At 43.8% G+C, this 17,112-nt stretch overlaps 1 protein-coding gene across 1 annotated transcript in view; it reads right to left on the bottom strand.

Annotated features, from left to right (window-relative positions):
- Window positions 1–17,112, bottom strand: part of LOC143902110 (uncharacterized) — a gene marked incomplete at its 5' end in the record, with an annotated part of 285,928 nt that overhangs the window by 194,659 nt on the left and 74,157 nt on the right. The window lies entirely within an intron of this gene.

Here is a 17,112-nt window from a genome sequence, read left to right as displayed (position 1 = left end):
TGGGGAATTCGATTTGACGAGACTTAGATGCGGCAAGTATAATTTCGTCACCCACGCAACATCGGCGATTGTCATACCCGAGATTGTCGAGTTAATGCCCCGATGCCCCGTAAATAATAATTTTTCGAAAGCCGCGATATCGATATAGGCGAAACGAACAAACGGACAAAGGGCCATAGCCTTTGTACGTGACTTACTCAGCCGCGGTTTCAATAGCCGATGCTGATAGCAGGCCAAAGTGCTTAAGCGCAATTAGCATAATTAGCGTCGGTAGTGACGTGGGCTAATCACGACCAGTTCCCACGAGAGATTCGACTCGGCCTAAGCCTGTCGGTCGCTTGTATACCCCGCGCTATCTAATTTCCCTGTGACACACCTCCGATCGTCTAATGACCAACGGAATTAATAGTCAATCACGCGAAGGAACCAATTCTCATAGATTGCGATCAAATTGGATGCGAACGTCATTGGTATCGAAAACGAGACGATTGACAAAAACGGTACTTTCGACCATTAATATCTATAGAGCGGATGTGCTATGCAGCGTCGTGAGAGAAAATTACCAATACGAATTATGTATTTGTATTTAGTATTTATTAAAGATTCAGTGTGAATTAATATGCATATTTATTACATTTACATAAAATAAATTAATAAAAAATCAAGAACAGTCGTACAAATTAATCTCTCGAAGTCTTATTAAAATATAAATGAAGGAAGAAAGAGACAAAAATAATGAAGACAAAGTATCAAGAAAAAAGAAAAAAAATAAAATAATGGCGAATTGCAATGATTGTACAAAACCGTTAGCGTGAAACATAATATTTGTTCCGCTTCTCTGTCGCGAAAAATAACGCAGTTATTGCACACAATGCATTCCCCTACGTCTGTCACTATAACGCTAACTAAATATTCGTACCGCAACGCGATACGACACGACGCCTAATTGCATCAAAAGAGGATCGTTTTGTAGCGGCCGTGATCGATCGCTGCGTTCCGCGTTCGATATCGGATTTCCGAAACAATCGTGCAGAAGATCGGATTTACAGCGCACGGCGACCGGTTTCGCGCGCGATTGTTTCCCCGACAACAACCTCTCGATGAAACGTGGGAATGCTCGTGCACACATCGACAATGAAAACCTCGGCCTCTCTTCTGTCCGCGCCGTACCCGTCATAGGATCAAACAAATGGTTCGTGTCGTGAAACACGATACGACGCTAATAGCGCAACTTCGACCGCGGCCGGTGGTTACACTGGCGGTGAGTGTAACTGTAACACCACGGCGCGATTAACAAATTACACGTAACACATCCGCGCGCGCGCGCACACACAAAACGACTCTCCGTTGCGCTACCCACAATAATTTATAACGGAGTTTACCCAGCGCATTTAGCAGAGCTATTCAAATCACTGTAAAACTGTGCGACCAATGAGAAAATATTAGAGAATTTTATATACAATTCGTCCTCGCAAAAACGTATTGTAAAACTAGAATATAAAAAACAGTCCCGCCTTTTATCGTTATCATAATTCATCATTTTTCATTTTCTGTATTTTCATAGACATCTAAATGGAATAATAAAATATTATATGAGAATAATGTACAACTATAATTAAAAAAAAATTAAAAACATTTTGATTTAACATAATTTTAATTCAAAATTTAGCGTACACATATGTTTTTCCTATTGCATATAGTTTGTCATTTGTTAAAAAATCAAACTGGTGTGAAAACATTCCAATGTTTCTGACTGAGCGCGTGATCTCCTCATTTGCACAATTAAATAGTTTAATATTTCGAAATGGCGATGGCAAGCGTTTAACAAAATATATCGCGTTGCAAATGACGAAATAAAGTACGCCCGACAGTAAATACGAAACACGCCGCGCCGCGCGCCATAGTCGCTTCTTGCGACACACCGAAATCGCGATTCCGTCGATTCCGAAGGCGCAGGCACTCGGCACGCAAAACACGGTCCCCGTCCCATCGCGGAGTTCTGGTTTCTGGAAACCGCGATACGTGCGCTTGTTATTCATGAGCCGCGAGATGAGCAGCGACGTCTGTAACTACAGCGGGACAAGCGTATTTTTCGGGCGGGCAGTAAAAGCCACGAGGACGGTTATTATATGCGTGTCACGCAGGTTTTGAAGACGCACGAAGCGGCGCGATGGCGGCCTGGTCGCCTTTACGACACGCGGCGATTCTAATTAAATCTAATATACGCACGCGGCAATAATCCGTCGTAAACCGCGACATCCGTCGGGCAATAAATAATTATAAACTAATAAACTTTAACGAGAGGGAATGCGCGCCTGGCCGTCGCGTCGCGTGGAAGGGCAGAGCCGGATCCCGTCGAGGCCGGGATACGCGCGAGATACGCCCGATGCGCGCGAAAAAAAAACGAAACAAATATCGCGATCGGCTGCAGTCCCTCAATGGATGAAATCAAACGACGCATTAAATCGTCGATGACTAATGAAAGACCGGGTAAACCGTTCCTATAATGATCCCAGTCTGCGCACCGCGAAAGAGACGCGTACACACATATATGTTTTATATATCGTATACGTTTACGCGCGGGCACGTACGTTTACGTCTAAATACGTACATAAGCGTAATATAGACGGGGCATATTCGTACCTATGTATTACGTATGTTCTCACAGTAGCGGCCCGTAATGAGCGTAACGTTCATCAATCATTCGTTGAGCAATCTCCGACCCAGGCGAGTCCCGGCAGAATTAATTTAATTACTACAAATGTTTCGGGATAAAAATAATCCGCGATCAGTGGTTTCGCTAGATAGTAGATAGGGACAGTGGGAATCTCGTTAATCCATTCATGCGCGTCACTAATTAGATGACGAGGCATTTGGCTACTGTTAAGAGAGTCATAGTTACGACCGCACCGGTGAGTCTGGGGGGGGGGCGGTTAGTCGGAGTGCGACTAACGTTATCAGTATACTTCCCTGCACAGCAGTAACGGAACACGCCACCGTGGATTTGCCCATTACAGAGATACATACCCGAAGATTACGCACTCCCGGTATAGGCGCCACCTCTGGCTACTGGCAGACACGGTTTCCCGTAACGCACTTATGACTCGCTATTGTACCTGAGCTGTTCCCCAGGTAGCAGGGTTAGTCCTGCAGCGAGCGTAATCTACTCAGATTATTAGATCAGCTCAATCTGACAGGACCGGGGTGCCAAGGCACCCCCTTAACAGGTAATGCGCAACATGAACTTCAAGGCGCAGACTCCCACAGGACCCTTCTTGCCGCTCACTCGGCTATGCGAATAACCACCGCCCCTACGAGTCCGACACCATCTGGTATAGGGCACCGTTTACCCGCGCTTGCTTGAATTTCTTCACGTTGACATTCAGAGCACTGGGCAGAAATCAATGCCGCGGCGTGTCGGCGACGCCACATCGTAACGCAACGTCTTCGTAAATAGTTTCAAATCGATGCTTTTGTGGAATTTTCCGGCGAGGCAGTAATAGCAGTGCAGCAAAAAAAAAGAGAGGCAGAAAATGTTAGATAATAACATAAAAATGATAATATTTTAATCGTAAAGAGATCCATGATTAAATATAAGCTTGGAGAAAGGCAAATAGCATCATTTAACGAATTAGACAAAATTAATACATATTTAAAAAATTCTTGACTTATTTTACTCTTTGGATTTCTAAGATCACGTTATATATTTTCAACTATAATCGATTAGCGAACGTCCACCGCATTAGCTTTTCCACATTTCCACTTCTCATTACTCTTGTTCCCGTGGCAAATTTTTCTGCATTATTCTCTATTTTGTCACACCTTGTCGGACGTGTCTTTCAACGAATCAGATCAACGACGACGTTAATCTCTTTCCGGTGCCTGCACACTCTCGCGCCCCATTAGATCGTCGAGTAATAAACTCTTGGCGGACAGCGACGTTAATTACGTCGTTTCTGTAACGCGTAATGGCGAAGCTTATGCATCAAAGTATGACGTTACGAAAGGATTATTCTAAATGTTAACGTTTTCTTTGCCCGAAGTGGCGCGCGTTGGGTTCGCGCGAGCGCGACGGCGCGGCGCGGCACCTCGAATATATCTCGCTCCTCCTCGCGGGATCGAGGAATATGTACACATAGGCGGTGCCGGGCATATGTGCGGCTGTGTCTTTGAAATTATCGGCAAGATCTACCGTGACCGAGGTAACTGCGGAGTTATTACGGAGATAGGCCCATTACATATTATACACGGTTTCTTTTTATCGCGAATAGCGCGCGGCGCGCCCCTCGCGCGCGTGAGATTAGGTGAAGTTGCCGATGTAGACATTATCCGGAGCGAGATCCGGAAATTGGGTGTTTAGATGAGGGCGATTTTTGAATTAGTAGATTAGTCCGCGCCGCGCCGCGCCGCGGCAGTATATCGAGCGTGTCCGCTCCACAACGCTCCCGACTCCCGACACCGTTTTTGCTCGTTCCCCGTTTCTTGCGCGCTCCTATGCATCACGAGATTTCGCAACTCGCCGAGGGAGCGACAATTATATCGTTACGCTCGCATCGAGCCAAGCGTGAACAAACCGCGAAGTTTTGCGCCCGTAAACCCGCAAATGCAACTCCCAAGCGATTCGTTAAGTTTTGTAAACAATAATGCTTCGGAGGATAATCCACTGTAACATCAGTTCCATCTTCGCTCGAATAAGACATCGTTTTTTTCTTTTATTTTTATGAGAAAGTCATTTCTTCGCCATCTCCGCTCAGAATCCGTCATCTGGAATTCGCTGGCTGTACCTCTCGGTTGTTTTTTTTTTTTTTTTTTTTTAACAGCGCACGTGTGTTTTTCGCGTTCATATATATCACGGCGAGCACATATGTCTCTCTCGGTTGCCGAATACAGTCTTCTCGGCCAGTTCGTTATCGTCTCGCGATTGTACGCGGATAAAATCCACTCGCTCGGTACTGCGCCCGCGGCTAATCGAGGCTGGCCAAATTAACCGGTCGCGCACCGGGTGCATCTACCTTTGGGAGCGCGCGACATTATACTTGTTTACCCGTCGCGCATCCGTGACTCCGAGGGCAACCTCTCCACCGCGAAAGGTGGAACGTCCCCTTTCACGTGCCCATATATTTTTCGCTTTATACACGTCCCCTTTCATGCGCCATATATTTTTTGCTCGCGTCCGAGTTCTTCAACGTTTCATCGCTTCCGCGTAGTGCGGAATAACAACATTTTGCGCGAATGAAAAGAGAAAGAGAGAGGAAAAAAAAGAAACATTCCGCGTAACGCGACGTGCGTGCGGATTCGCCAAATGACCGTTCCAATTAAAGAGGCCCGCAATGCGAACTCCTTAATTTCGACGAATTATCGCGTTCACATCGAGAAGGATACCGCGATTAACGAAACTGTCAATCAGGTGGAAGATGATGCGTCGCCGTTTCGACAGCTTAATTCGATTCGGCAGGGGGAAACGGTTTATGACAGCAAGCCCGAAGAGACCGGGAATCTTTATTTGGCAATGGCAGACCTCGTTAGCGACGAATACAAACGGACTAAATAGGTAGAAAAAGAGAAAATCACCCGACTCTCTGCCAGAGGAAGCGTTAATTTGAGACGCCGCGACTTGACATTTCCATCACGATCGGATCATTCACAATTTTTCTTCTCAGATCGCTTTCCGTGTCTTTTCGGCCACCTGTACATTATTTTCCGTCTCCATTTTTAATTTGCTCTTACTCTCTCTTTCTCTCTCTCTCTCTATCTTTTTTTTTGTCTCTTTGGAACGACATTTATGAAAATCAAGAATCTTCCACCAATCAGACTTAATTGGATTTAATTAGCACGATCATGAAACTTCGTCGGTGGTCGTGGACCAATCTTAGGTAGAATACACGCACATCATATGCTATAATCGGATCGACCCACACAGTGGATTATGTATTATATTATCTCCCGTGGCCAAAGTTATCTCGTGAAGAACACATAAGTTCTCCTCGGTCTGCACGCGCTGCCTGGTTTTGATATTTATGAATATATTTAGAGATATAATTTAGTAGGAAATATAGAGCAAGTAATACATTTACAGACTACACCTAGCAGGAAGAAATAAAGAAGGAAACTGATCTGAAAGCTTACCTATCTACGTTTGAAAATATTCACTTTCCGAGCAATAAATTTGACAAACTCAACAATAATTTATAATATCTCTACGTATTTATCAAATTGCTAAAGATATATTTGTCAAGGCATACTTTAGTTGTAATAAAAATGTAAATTCAAAGTCATTTCATTCTGAATAAAAAAAAAAAAAAAAATACCGAGGTAAGATTCCTTATATCTCACGAAAATCTCAAGAACGATAATAAACGGTTTAAAGCGCAAATTATCGCACCATTTAATCCAGCTAATTACTCGAAAAGCGAGACGTAACGAGCGCGCTCTTCGCAAGGGCGCATATCTGCCGCTCGCGCGTTTCTCGCATCTACGAATGCACTCGGCCGACGAAAAGAATTCCGCGCACGTTTCACGGTGCGAGACACGCCCCGTGACATCATCGCGGTCCGTTGATGCCGAGTCCCATAAAGGCGAAGTGCAGCGGTAAGAAGAAGCGCAGCGAGAAGGAGGCGTGGGGCCGGACGAGGAGGAAAGAAAGACGGACGAAGGGGAGCCCGAGAGCGCTCGAGCGCATCAGTCGCGGGAAAGAATTCCGGACGATGTTACAGCTGATGCGAATTAAGCCGCGGCGGATTTATCATGCAGCAGCGGACACTCCCTGTTGTCTCTTCGACTTTGCGCCTCTGCCTGCCAGGGACGGATCTACCGGATTTACCAGGGAACGGGGCCGTAAAAACAAAAGCTCCAGAAAATCCGTAATCATAACACGAAACTTATACAAAGTGAAAAGAAAGAACAAAGAACCTTTTGCAGGGAAAAAGTTTCATGCCGTATTAATAGACAAAATAAAGGAACTAGTTTTTAGCATAAAAGTTGGATCCCCAATAATTAATTAAATCTTCCGAAACTTTAGATTAATATCGTCATATTAGGAGCGATCAATTGGTGAAAAAATATTATGATTATTTATTAAATGTTTACTTTGAATTTTTTTTGTTTGCACCACTTGCTTATAAAAATGTCTCTGAAAAGAGACACGCTTTTTGAGATACATGGCAACTTTAATCTCGCGGTAAAACAAATTTAATTTTTGTATCATGCACGCACCAAGCTAAAATGTACAAAATTTTTGGAATATTAGGAGCATACAACACACGATCTATTAAAATATTAATAAATTTACTGCAAGCTGCGATTGGAGAGATTGTCGCCTTCCCTTTCAATCCGCCACTGATTACAATCTTCCTCCTCGACAGCTCTTCGTTATTTCTCTTCCTGCTTCTGCCCTTTCTCCTTTCGTGTCGCCACTCATGGAATTCGCGGGCTTATCGCGCTCCTCGTAATGTCATTGATTATACGCGTCGTTCGCACGCTGAGATATTACGCGTAGTGTGAATATAGCATGCAATAAAGATGCCTTCGGATGTTCGTGCACGCGCGATGTACATACCGCAATGCAATTGCGCCATGTATATTGGTGAAAGTCGTAACGCGTGGAAAAAAAATTACAGCTAGATGCCTGATTAATTGCGTCTGCTTGGTGAAGATATAAAAACTGTAACGGACGCTATCGAGGTCCCTAAAGTGATAAGATAAATTTAACAATATCGCCCCAATGTGTGTGTGTCATGTATCATGGATTGTACCATTTTACTCATCGACATGTACCATCGTACGGAGAAAATAATTCTTTCGCGAAAGATTTCCACACAGCTTCTATTGCAGATAGCTAGAGATATAAATGAATGGAACAAGAAAACGTCATTATCCATAAAGAGAATGCCATAAATTTTACGGATTGGCGCGCGATATATGGCGATTAAATAACGAACAGTTTAATATACGTAATAACATACGAAATTATTAGTTATTAATGCTATTTAATTAATAACAAATTAACTTCGTAATTTACTAGCAAGATGGGCGATAATATTGGATTATACTTAATCATTTATGAATCGAGATCGGATATTGTATGTCAATACTTTGTTACGTAACGAGATACTTTTAATACAGCGTGTGTCTACAAGCCTCTGGATGTCATAAATTGAAACTCATTGTGATTTATGTTGAACTTGGTGTAACAAACTTCAGCAGCAACGGGTTGAATTAACCGGGATCCTGTTCCAAATGATTTATAATTCGAAAATTGCGTATCCCCCGAAACGTAGTCGCTGCAATTTATCGCGGCTAATGATCGCGAGGGACGGAACACAAGAGCATTGCGGAGTTTCGAAATCGATAAATAATAATCGAAAGAACGAGGCGTGCCACATTTTTTCGAAGGTCTTCGCTCTGAATCTCGAGATCGGCGTGGTTTTTCGCGCCGGGGCACGTCACGCCGACGTTTCTTCGCGCGCACGCTACGCCACACGCTCGACGCGCATCTTGACGCTCAAAGATGTCATTGATTAAACGAGCACTACGAGCAGGAAGCGGCCGAACGAAATATTTCTACGCGAGTTCTCTCACCCACACGCGCGGGCAACGCATTATGACGCGCGGACGTATGAATAGGCATGGCTCTTGGACTCTCTTTCTCGAGAGAGATGCGCTTGGGCGTGCACACGAGCTCTTTCATACGCCAAAAGCCCTCTTGGCATACCAGATACGTCTATGAGAAGAGAGAGAGAGAGAGAGAGAGAGAGAGAGAGAGAGAGAGAGAGAAAGGCACAAAAAAAAGAATCGTGTCTCGAGAAAACGTATAACACGCATTCAAAAAGAACACGGCAGCGAAACGATGGAATGTGAACTCTTTCAATATTAATCAATTAAATTCTTAATGTTTAATGACAAACTTTCTGATGTTGTATAAAGAGTAATGATTATAAAATTAAAACCATGTAATAAGCATTATTTCCTCTAACGTTTTGGAAGCTAATATAATATATCTATTATAATATAATTTATAAAAGTATAACAATTATTATGATATAAAATAAAAATATATAGTAAGTAGAAAAACGAATCGCAAGAATTGATATTTACTTAAAGCAGACGAGCGGAAAACGCACCGCGATCGATCGTACGGCGATATAGTGTGCGCGCGAGGCTCTCGTATACCTGCGCCCGAGGTGGTGGCTTTTAGGGAAATGAGTCACGCGCACAGGGATACTTCATAAGCATAATGCGCCTCGCGCACCAAGAGAGTACCATCGATACGCTCGCGAAACGATCGCGGCTACCGCGCGGAATTCGCGAGATTTCTCCCTGCGGTGCGATGGCACACAAGCTGCCGAGTTAATTTGCTCCCAGACAGCAGAACACGCCGACTAATTATTGGTTCATTAACGGTACACCGATGGTTTATTGATGTTAACGAGCGTCGCCGCGAAAATATTGCCGCCCTTTAATCGCGACCAGTTCAGTCGAGAAGCGCGAAGAGAAGTGAAGCGCCGCGTGTCGTCCTTCATTATCCTTCTCCTGTGCCTTCTCGCCCCCGTGCCCTCTTCTTTTCTCGTTCGCCTCCGGTTCGCAAGTGAACCGGAAAAAAAACCGGTTCCGCGTCATTATCGTTTCAGAAACTTAGCGCGTCCGTTTCGATACGGCGAAACAGCGGTCCGCGTCGGCGCGTCGATAAACGATACCCGCCGCTCGATTTTCGACGATTATTCCGCTTGTCCAGACGTCGTCTACTACTTCAGGTAATGCTGAGTGATCCTCGAATCCTCCCAGCGGTTTACATAATGCTACTTTGACGATATATCGGAAGTAATTAAGATTTCATCACGTCTTGGACGTGGCACCATCAGAATTTATTCTTCTCCGTGGAATCATCCATCTTCTTTAATTCTAGAACGTCTAGCTTTTTTGATGATATTGTTGACCGCAGATAGTGTAACATTATTTAACTGATGTGTTAATATATATATTTTTTTAACTGTCAGTAGCGATAAGAAAATTGCGAAAGCATTCATTAGATAGCCCTTAGTTTAAGTTACTTAAATCAAATAATGTAATAATTTTATAGAGTATATATATTTTTTAGAAAATCCTTAATTTTCTCACGCTTAATAAATAGGTATAATTAATTTAGTAAGTGAGTGCCATCGCACGAAACAAAATTGTGTACCTCGACATTCTAGTTTTGTTTTGAATTTAGACCATCACGTTTTGTTTTCCCGATTAACGATTACACGGTGTGTCGACGCGTTTTGCACTGCAATTCTCCGACGAATAAAGCGAAGCGGTTAGGTTCCCGGCTGACGATAATTATATCGTAACTCAGGAACGCCTAATACCCATATATCCGCGACTACCGCGGTGCGTTTTATTCGAGCAATTAATCAGGAACTTATACGTCCTGTTATTAATCGTAACATCAATAATAACCGGCGGACGTAACCGCCGTTGTTGTCGGCGCTTAACGAGATCATTGTTCCCGTCGAGTATCGACGATTAACTCTCGCGAAGCGATTTGTAATTCGAGTTACAAGGCGTTTTATTTCGTTTCTGTTCGTGCGTTCGTGATTATTCGCCTGTTTTAATGAACTTCGATTATGTTGACGCATCGGTAATGAAACGCATTAATTATAATTACGCTTATGCTCGCCAGATGTAAGAGCATTGTTGTATAGGAAATTATCAACGTTGTTTATATTGATTACGACATGAATTCTGCAATTATGCGTAATTAAATGGTGAATTGCAGCTATTTCATCCACCGCGGAAAGAAATTACATTTCTGCGTGACTCGCGGCCGTTCCCTTTCCTCAATCGCAATCTATGCAAAATTAATTTTTAGCGATCGCGACAAGTTTCGGAATTCGGAAGGCCTCCATCGCAGGCGCGGTTTGATGTATCACTCAAAACGAAAAAAAGAAAAAGAAAAAATAGCTGAATGCGTTTGATTAGATTCGATTATATTTCGACTCGGCAACGTGCTGCTTTCATTTCGACTCTCCGTCTCTTTTTTTACGAAATCACCCAACAGCGCCGGTGTATTCGCGATAGCGTCGTAAATCTGCTATCTACAACTATTTATTACGAAACGAGCCTCGTTTCTCAACTCGCAAATGTATTAAGAGCCTTTTATTAAATAAGTAACAACGAGCGGATTATCGATCAAGCCTCGCGGACGATGGCAGCACGGTATAATATCCAATCAATTTTTCACTCCCTTACGCAGAGGTTCAATCCTTTTCTTTTCGCGCGTTACTTCGAGACGAACAAAAAAAAATCTATCTCGCGAGTGTCGCGGTAACTGTTCCCCATCATCGTGTTCCCCGGGAGACGTAATACGTCACGCTATTACGACGATACATGCGACAGAGAACAGAGGCGACTTCCCCAATTGCTCCCCCAAAGCCGTCGGGCGAGAATGCCTCTGATGGATTTCCAATTCCGACTTGATTTATTGGCGTGGTCTTATGGTTCAGCTGTCGCTCGGGCCATCGTCATCATCATACATGAATATCTAGCGACTCTCTTCTCTTTTGCGCTTCCACGATAGATTACACACGACGGAGGATATTAGACTCGCGCGCATCATCAGGCGGGTAAAAATTGACGCCGGCTGATTATACGTGTTTTACGGGGTTCCGCAGGTGTTTCATTTTATTAAGGTTCAGCCCGTGCACACCTGTTGAACATGCACGTAATATATTAGCCGATGTATAATTTAACTTAATTAATTTAGATTGATACTATTGGCGTTTGTTTTACGCATGATTACACACATTTTCCAATCATTTTCTATTAACGCGATATATGTTAATTAATCATCTCAGTTATATATTAGGACGTAAGAAATTTCCGATGACCTTTATGCGCTCTCTTATATAAGTATACATGATTATGTGCGACAGATTTAAAAATAAAATTAAAACTTTGCACACAAGAATTAACTTAAGATCTTTATTACTTATTTGTAATAGCTAAATCGAGCCTCAATTCTAAAAGTAATTGCTAAATTGCAATTATTTGAATAATAATCCAAATAAACTAATAGGTTTACAAACCCTATATATAAAAATCTTGCTAAATTAATATATACATTGAACATCCTCCGGACATAATGTTATTATAATATCGTCTTTATTTCAAAATCTGATGATAATTAACAACCTTTATCGCAAGATATATTAAATGACACGGTCTCAGAAAAATTTCTACAAAATTATTATTAAAGACTTTTCTCTCTAAGGTTCGATGAGAGACTGTATTCGGCGAATTAAGCACAACTGGCATACTTAAAGACGATTTCGTACGTCAATATATGTATCTGGACGTGCGCCCGATTCCTCGGAGAGGAGAAAGCAGAGCCGACACGCCGCCTAATTTCATGGAGAATTTACAATTTGTAGCCGGCTCGGCTGCCTCCATCTCGCTACTCGTTATTATTGATTATCCGCTCGATCGTCAATACCGGCAGCTGCGCGAGCAACTAGGATGATACACTCGTCATGTACCGTACCGTTATTGCATCGGCTATCTCGAATCTAATATAATGCCGGAATCGGAATGTCCGTCTGACGTGCAAGAACGCGGACCTTCCGGCAAATATGCGATTTTCTCTAAAGTAACGACGCGTAAAAAAAACAACTCGAGAACCTTCACACCGTTTTCTTATCTAAAACGTGATTATTACAATCCAGAGTCGCGACATAAGGTTCGCATAAAATTTCAAAAATACAAATAATATAGGATAAATCTTTTAAACGAAAACTACAAAGGTTAAATCTTCTAAAAATAATCAGATATTAAACAAAGTAACGTATGACTTGCAGTAACCACGACTTGCAATATCGCGCGCACCATCCCAGCTTGAAGCTCCAAGATGAAAAGAGAAAAAAAATCGCGTGAACACCTTGCACAGAGAGCGAGCGTCTAGCGGGAGGTCGAAAAACAGGTACGGCTACACGGAGGAACGACTTCGTGAGGCTCTTCTCTACGTTGACATTCGAACGTACCGTACGGCCGCGGCCGGCGGGTGCCATGCCGGTGCCATGCGCTTGCAGGAAGTCGTGAGCGTGGCGGTGCGCGGTGGTTCACAAGCGCGCTGCACCGTCCAGAACCTGTTTGATTAAGCAAAAATGTCGCTTACCGCACGAGGACAGGTGGGGGAGGATGGATAAAGAAAACCGATGCCGACGAGGAGATAACGATGATCAGGGGGGGGGGTGCGAGTCTCCCCCGAGACCAAAAGACGCGAGAAGAAGAAGACGGCGGAGGAGTCAGCCCGGTGGTGGCTCGCGACGAACGTGGAAAAGCGCCACTTTTTTCGAGGACGTGCACCGCGGCATCGGTCACTAATAGCGGAATATAGATACGAGCGCCGCGGGTGTACAGACGCTAAGCCGTCTCCTAAGAAGAGTCGATTAAAACGGCCGCGCGGCGCCGTTTTTCACCGTCGGCGTCGGTGTCGACGAGGGAGAGAGAGAGAGAGAGAGAGAGAGAGTTCCCGGGGTCCTCTATAAGGAAGCGCGTCCCGCTACACCGAGCGAACAATGAGCGTGTGCCGACGCACTGGAAATGACATTTGAGCGGCTCGAAGGAGCGAGGTAGTCACCTCGTAAAGGAGGAGCGGACGCGACCGTGGTGGCAGGTGGGACAGAGCTGAAAACGACGATGCGAGGGACGACGCGACCGGCGCGACTAGCGTAAGAACTATCGGCTCGTTATATTGTGCTACCTTACGTTGTGCGGTGGCGACGCGCTTAAAGACTCGCGCGACTCTTATACGGCCGCGCGGGCCGTCAACTCTCCGCGCGTATCCATGGACTGCAAATTTCCGCGTCACGTTACTTGTACGGAATGGCTTCTTAGGCTCGACAGACGAGTGAGCATTGTGTTTCGAAATATTTCCGTTCCCCGTCTGTGATTCATGTTTCAAACAAATCAAACGTAGTAATTTCAAAAAACGCATAGAACGCGAATTTCGTAAGACCATTCCTATATAGGAATTTGAGAAATATTATTTTATAAAAGAAAAACAATTATCTACTTCTCCTTTGTTTAATTGTATAACAATAAAATTGTAAAATTGCGTAGCAATAACCAAAACTATCATATTTTTATGTGTGTCTTGTTATTTAAACATTTTTTGTGACCAAATTTAAAATGTTATAGTTATCAAAGGCTCAGATAATCAATAAATTAATTGAAGAAAGTAAAGGAGCACAAAGCCGCAACCGGGTGTCAACAAATACACGTTTTCAATGTTAACACCCAATTGCGGCTCTCTATGCTCTTTACTGTGATTTATTAAATTTTTAGTCTTTTTTTATTAGTCCATTTAGTCCATTTTCACATAATTCAACCTACGCATCGATTGCGTTTTGCGTGTTTAAGTCGCATCAGACGAAATGGGGAAGACGGGAATCCACCGGTTTACCCTCATCGATCCCTCAGCTAACTCCTCTCGAGATCAGACTGAATAATAGCCGAAGCTAGGTAGCCACGGTCGATCGCTACCGGCAAGCAACTCACGGGAGAGCCTGTAATAATTGATTAACCTGGACGGGTATAAGGAGGTACGCCCGGCGAACGATATAATGATATTACACTACGCGCAGTGCAACTCGGCTACATCGGTAGGGAGCCGCCGAGCGTCGGCGTGGCTTCCTAGATGCATGACTTGCACTACTTCCGCGGATCTCACAGTCGGTCAAATCGCGGAGTAAAAGCTGCCGTCATTGGAATGCCGTTTTGCCTTCGAAACGGCCGCCTCGCGCTTTCGACCACCAGAGATATACCAACGATCAAAATGTAGAGAAAAAAGAAAAACGTCACTGAACGTCCAAATTTATATTCGCGAATAATTACTTCGGTGTGTCTTTCTCTTTCGCGCGAGAGTCGATTGAAATTATATCGTAATTACAATCGTAGGTTGCCACCGCTAATTCGATAACGAGCCAGAACGCGGAGAAATGAGCGAGAGAGACGCTCGCGATCACGCTCGCGCGTTCCCCCGCGATCTAGCAAGTCCGATCGCGACGATTGGCGATGCAAAGCCCATAATACAAGGTTGCGGATCGTGTAATAATAATCGCGGCTGTTTATTCAAATGAGCCACGGCCGACGTCGGCAAGTTGGTGTTTATGCTCGCCACGGAAGTTGTCGTGAGGGCAATAATCACCGTCGCGGATAATGCGACGACGCCGCCGCGTATGCACGCGCGTATATATATATATATATATCAACTCATTCCTAATATTATTCCTCGCGCATGTACACGGTAGCCGGGACACTGTTGCAACATGCTACGCATGTAGGGTGCATAAGGAGCTAATAATGTATTGCCGCGTACTTGCTGCGGGCGACCCAAAGCGAGTCTTTAGTCGGTGCAACGCGCGTGCGCATATGCGTGGCATGTACGCCGAGTCGTTTGGTTTTCATAAACGGATTACCTTTACGCGACGCCGTTATTACAAGACGCGACTCTTTTATCGGTCGTTCAATCTTCCGACCATGCTCGGAGTTCATTTGTAACGTAACGTCCATGACACTTTGCGAGGTCTCGAAACGAAATTAAGCGTTCTACTGCACACCTTAAAATTTATATCATTAAAATAATTCCAAGAACAAGTCGATCAATGACGAAAAAAGTTTTGTCTTTCTAAAAATATTTCAACGTCTTTTCTAACTCTATAGGCAAACTTCAGAGCAGGATATGATATAATGGTCAAAGTAAATTTAAAAGACAATAATACCTAATAATACCTTATATCAATAAGAAGATTACGCGGAACTTTGCGCACCGTTAGCGTGCCGTTATTATGGCATAGTAATATGCTAGTGCTTTCTCAAATTTTAAGTATAGACGGAGCAACATAATAAAATTATAGCGTCTCACGCGAATCGACACCTACAATAATGGGGCTGGCTCGCGTCCTATTCCGGGCCCCCGAGTCCGATCGTCGCAAACGAGCTCTTTTGTAATTATAACATTCACTCGGCACGTCAACACTCCGCCGAGATAAAGCGCCTGAAAATTGTCCTTGATACGCGTTACACGACGTGCGCCGACCCGGTTACGATTCGTTAGTCACGACTGAACGCGTAAATCTTTATTTAATTATGCCCAACGGCTATGGTCCACATCACGAGATCGCGCGAAGAAAAAAAACATTCGTCAACTAAATCAAGCAACGCGGGGGAGGCGAGGAGAGAGAGAGAGAGGGGGGGGGGAACCTTCATTACGAGGAACGGGGAACCGCGCGCCCCTGTATCGCTTGGTTATCGCTCATCCACCGTTCCCCCTTATTTATGACGCACGCAACGCCACTTGAGGAACGTTTTAACGAACGAACGGTTCTTTCTCTCTCCCTCTTTTGTAACACAGCACTTCCTCGTACAAATTAAGTGCCTTTCTTCCGATAGTAAACGTCCGCGCCGGTAATTTAGAGATTTAGAAATTGTTGCGCGGCGTTGCTGACGCCGCGCAGACCGGCAGAAATAATGATGCCCTCCCATCCCGTGGCATGCCGAACAAAATCCGCCCGAGAAATCCCAATCATCGTTGAGGTCCACTCTGACCGTATTTATTTCTATTTTTTTTTTGCATCGTGGAGAAAGCTAGGCGCGATTGTATTTTGAGGATGCGCCATATATCCTCCGCAGTTTTATAACGACCGAATTTTCTCTCTCTCTCTCTCTCTCTCTCTCTCTCTCTCTCTCTCTCTCTCTCTCTCTCTCTCTGCACAATTTATCTGTGGAATACATTAATCGAGTATATTAACCGTTTGAACTCACCGTGGGTATAAAGTATCTTGTTTCATGGTAAGACACGCCTTGAAGCATGTTACAGGCAGAAAGGAATGTTAGATTCGATTAGTAAAATCTCTTTTCCTTTAAAGCCTCTTAATATCAATATTGAAGCGTTTTTCTTGATACACACGAAGATTAAAAAAAGAAGCACAAATTAATGACAGAAAAATATGTTACAAGCAAAAACAAGTGGAAAAATTTATACATTGGTAATTTACAAATATCTAGACGATACGCTTTAATAAGCTAATGATACATCCTGAAAAACGTTTCAGCGCGTAAGAAGCATAATAGTGG

The sequence above is a fragment of the Temnothorax americanus genome, unplaced genomic scaffold (assembly GCF_048541705.1).
Source record: "Temnothorax americanus isolate GAGA-0224 unplaced genomic scaffold, ASM4854170v1 Scaffold100, whole genome shotgun sequence".
In the NCBI taxonomy this organism is placed as follows: Eukaryota; Metazoa; Arthropoda; class Insecta; order Hymenoptera; family Formicidae; genus Temnothorax; species Temnothorax americanus.
This window is presented reverse-complemented; position numbering and strand designations above follow the sequence as displayed.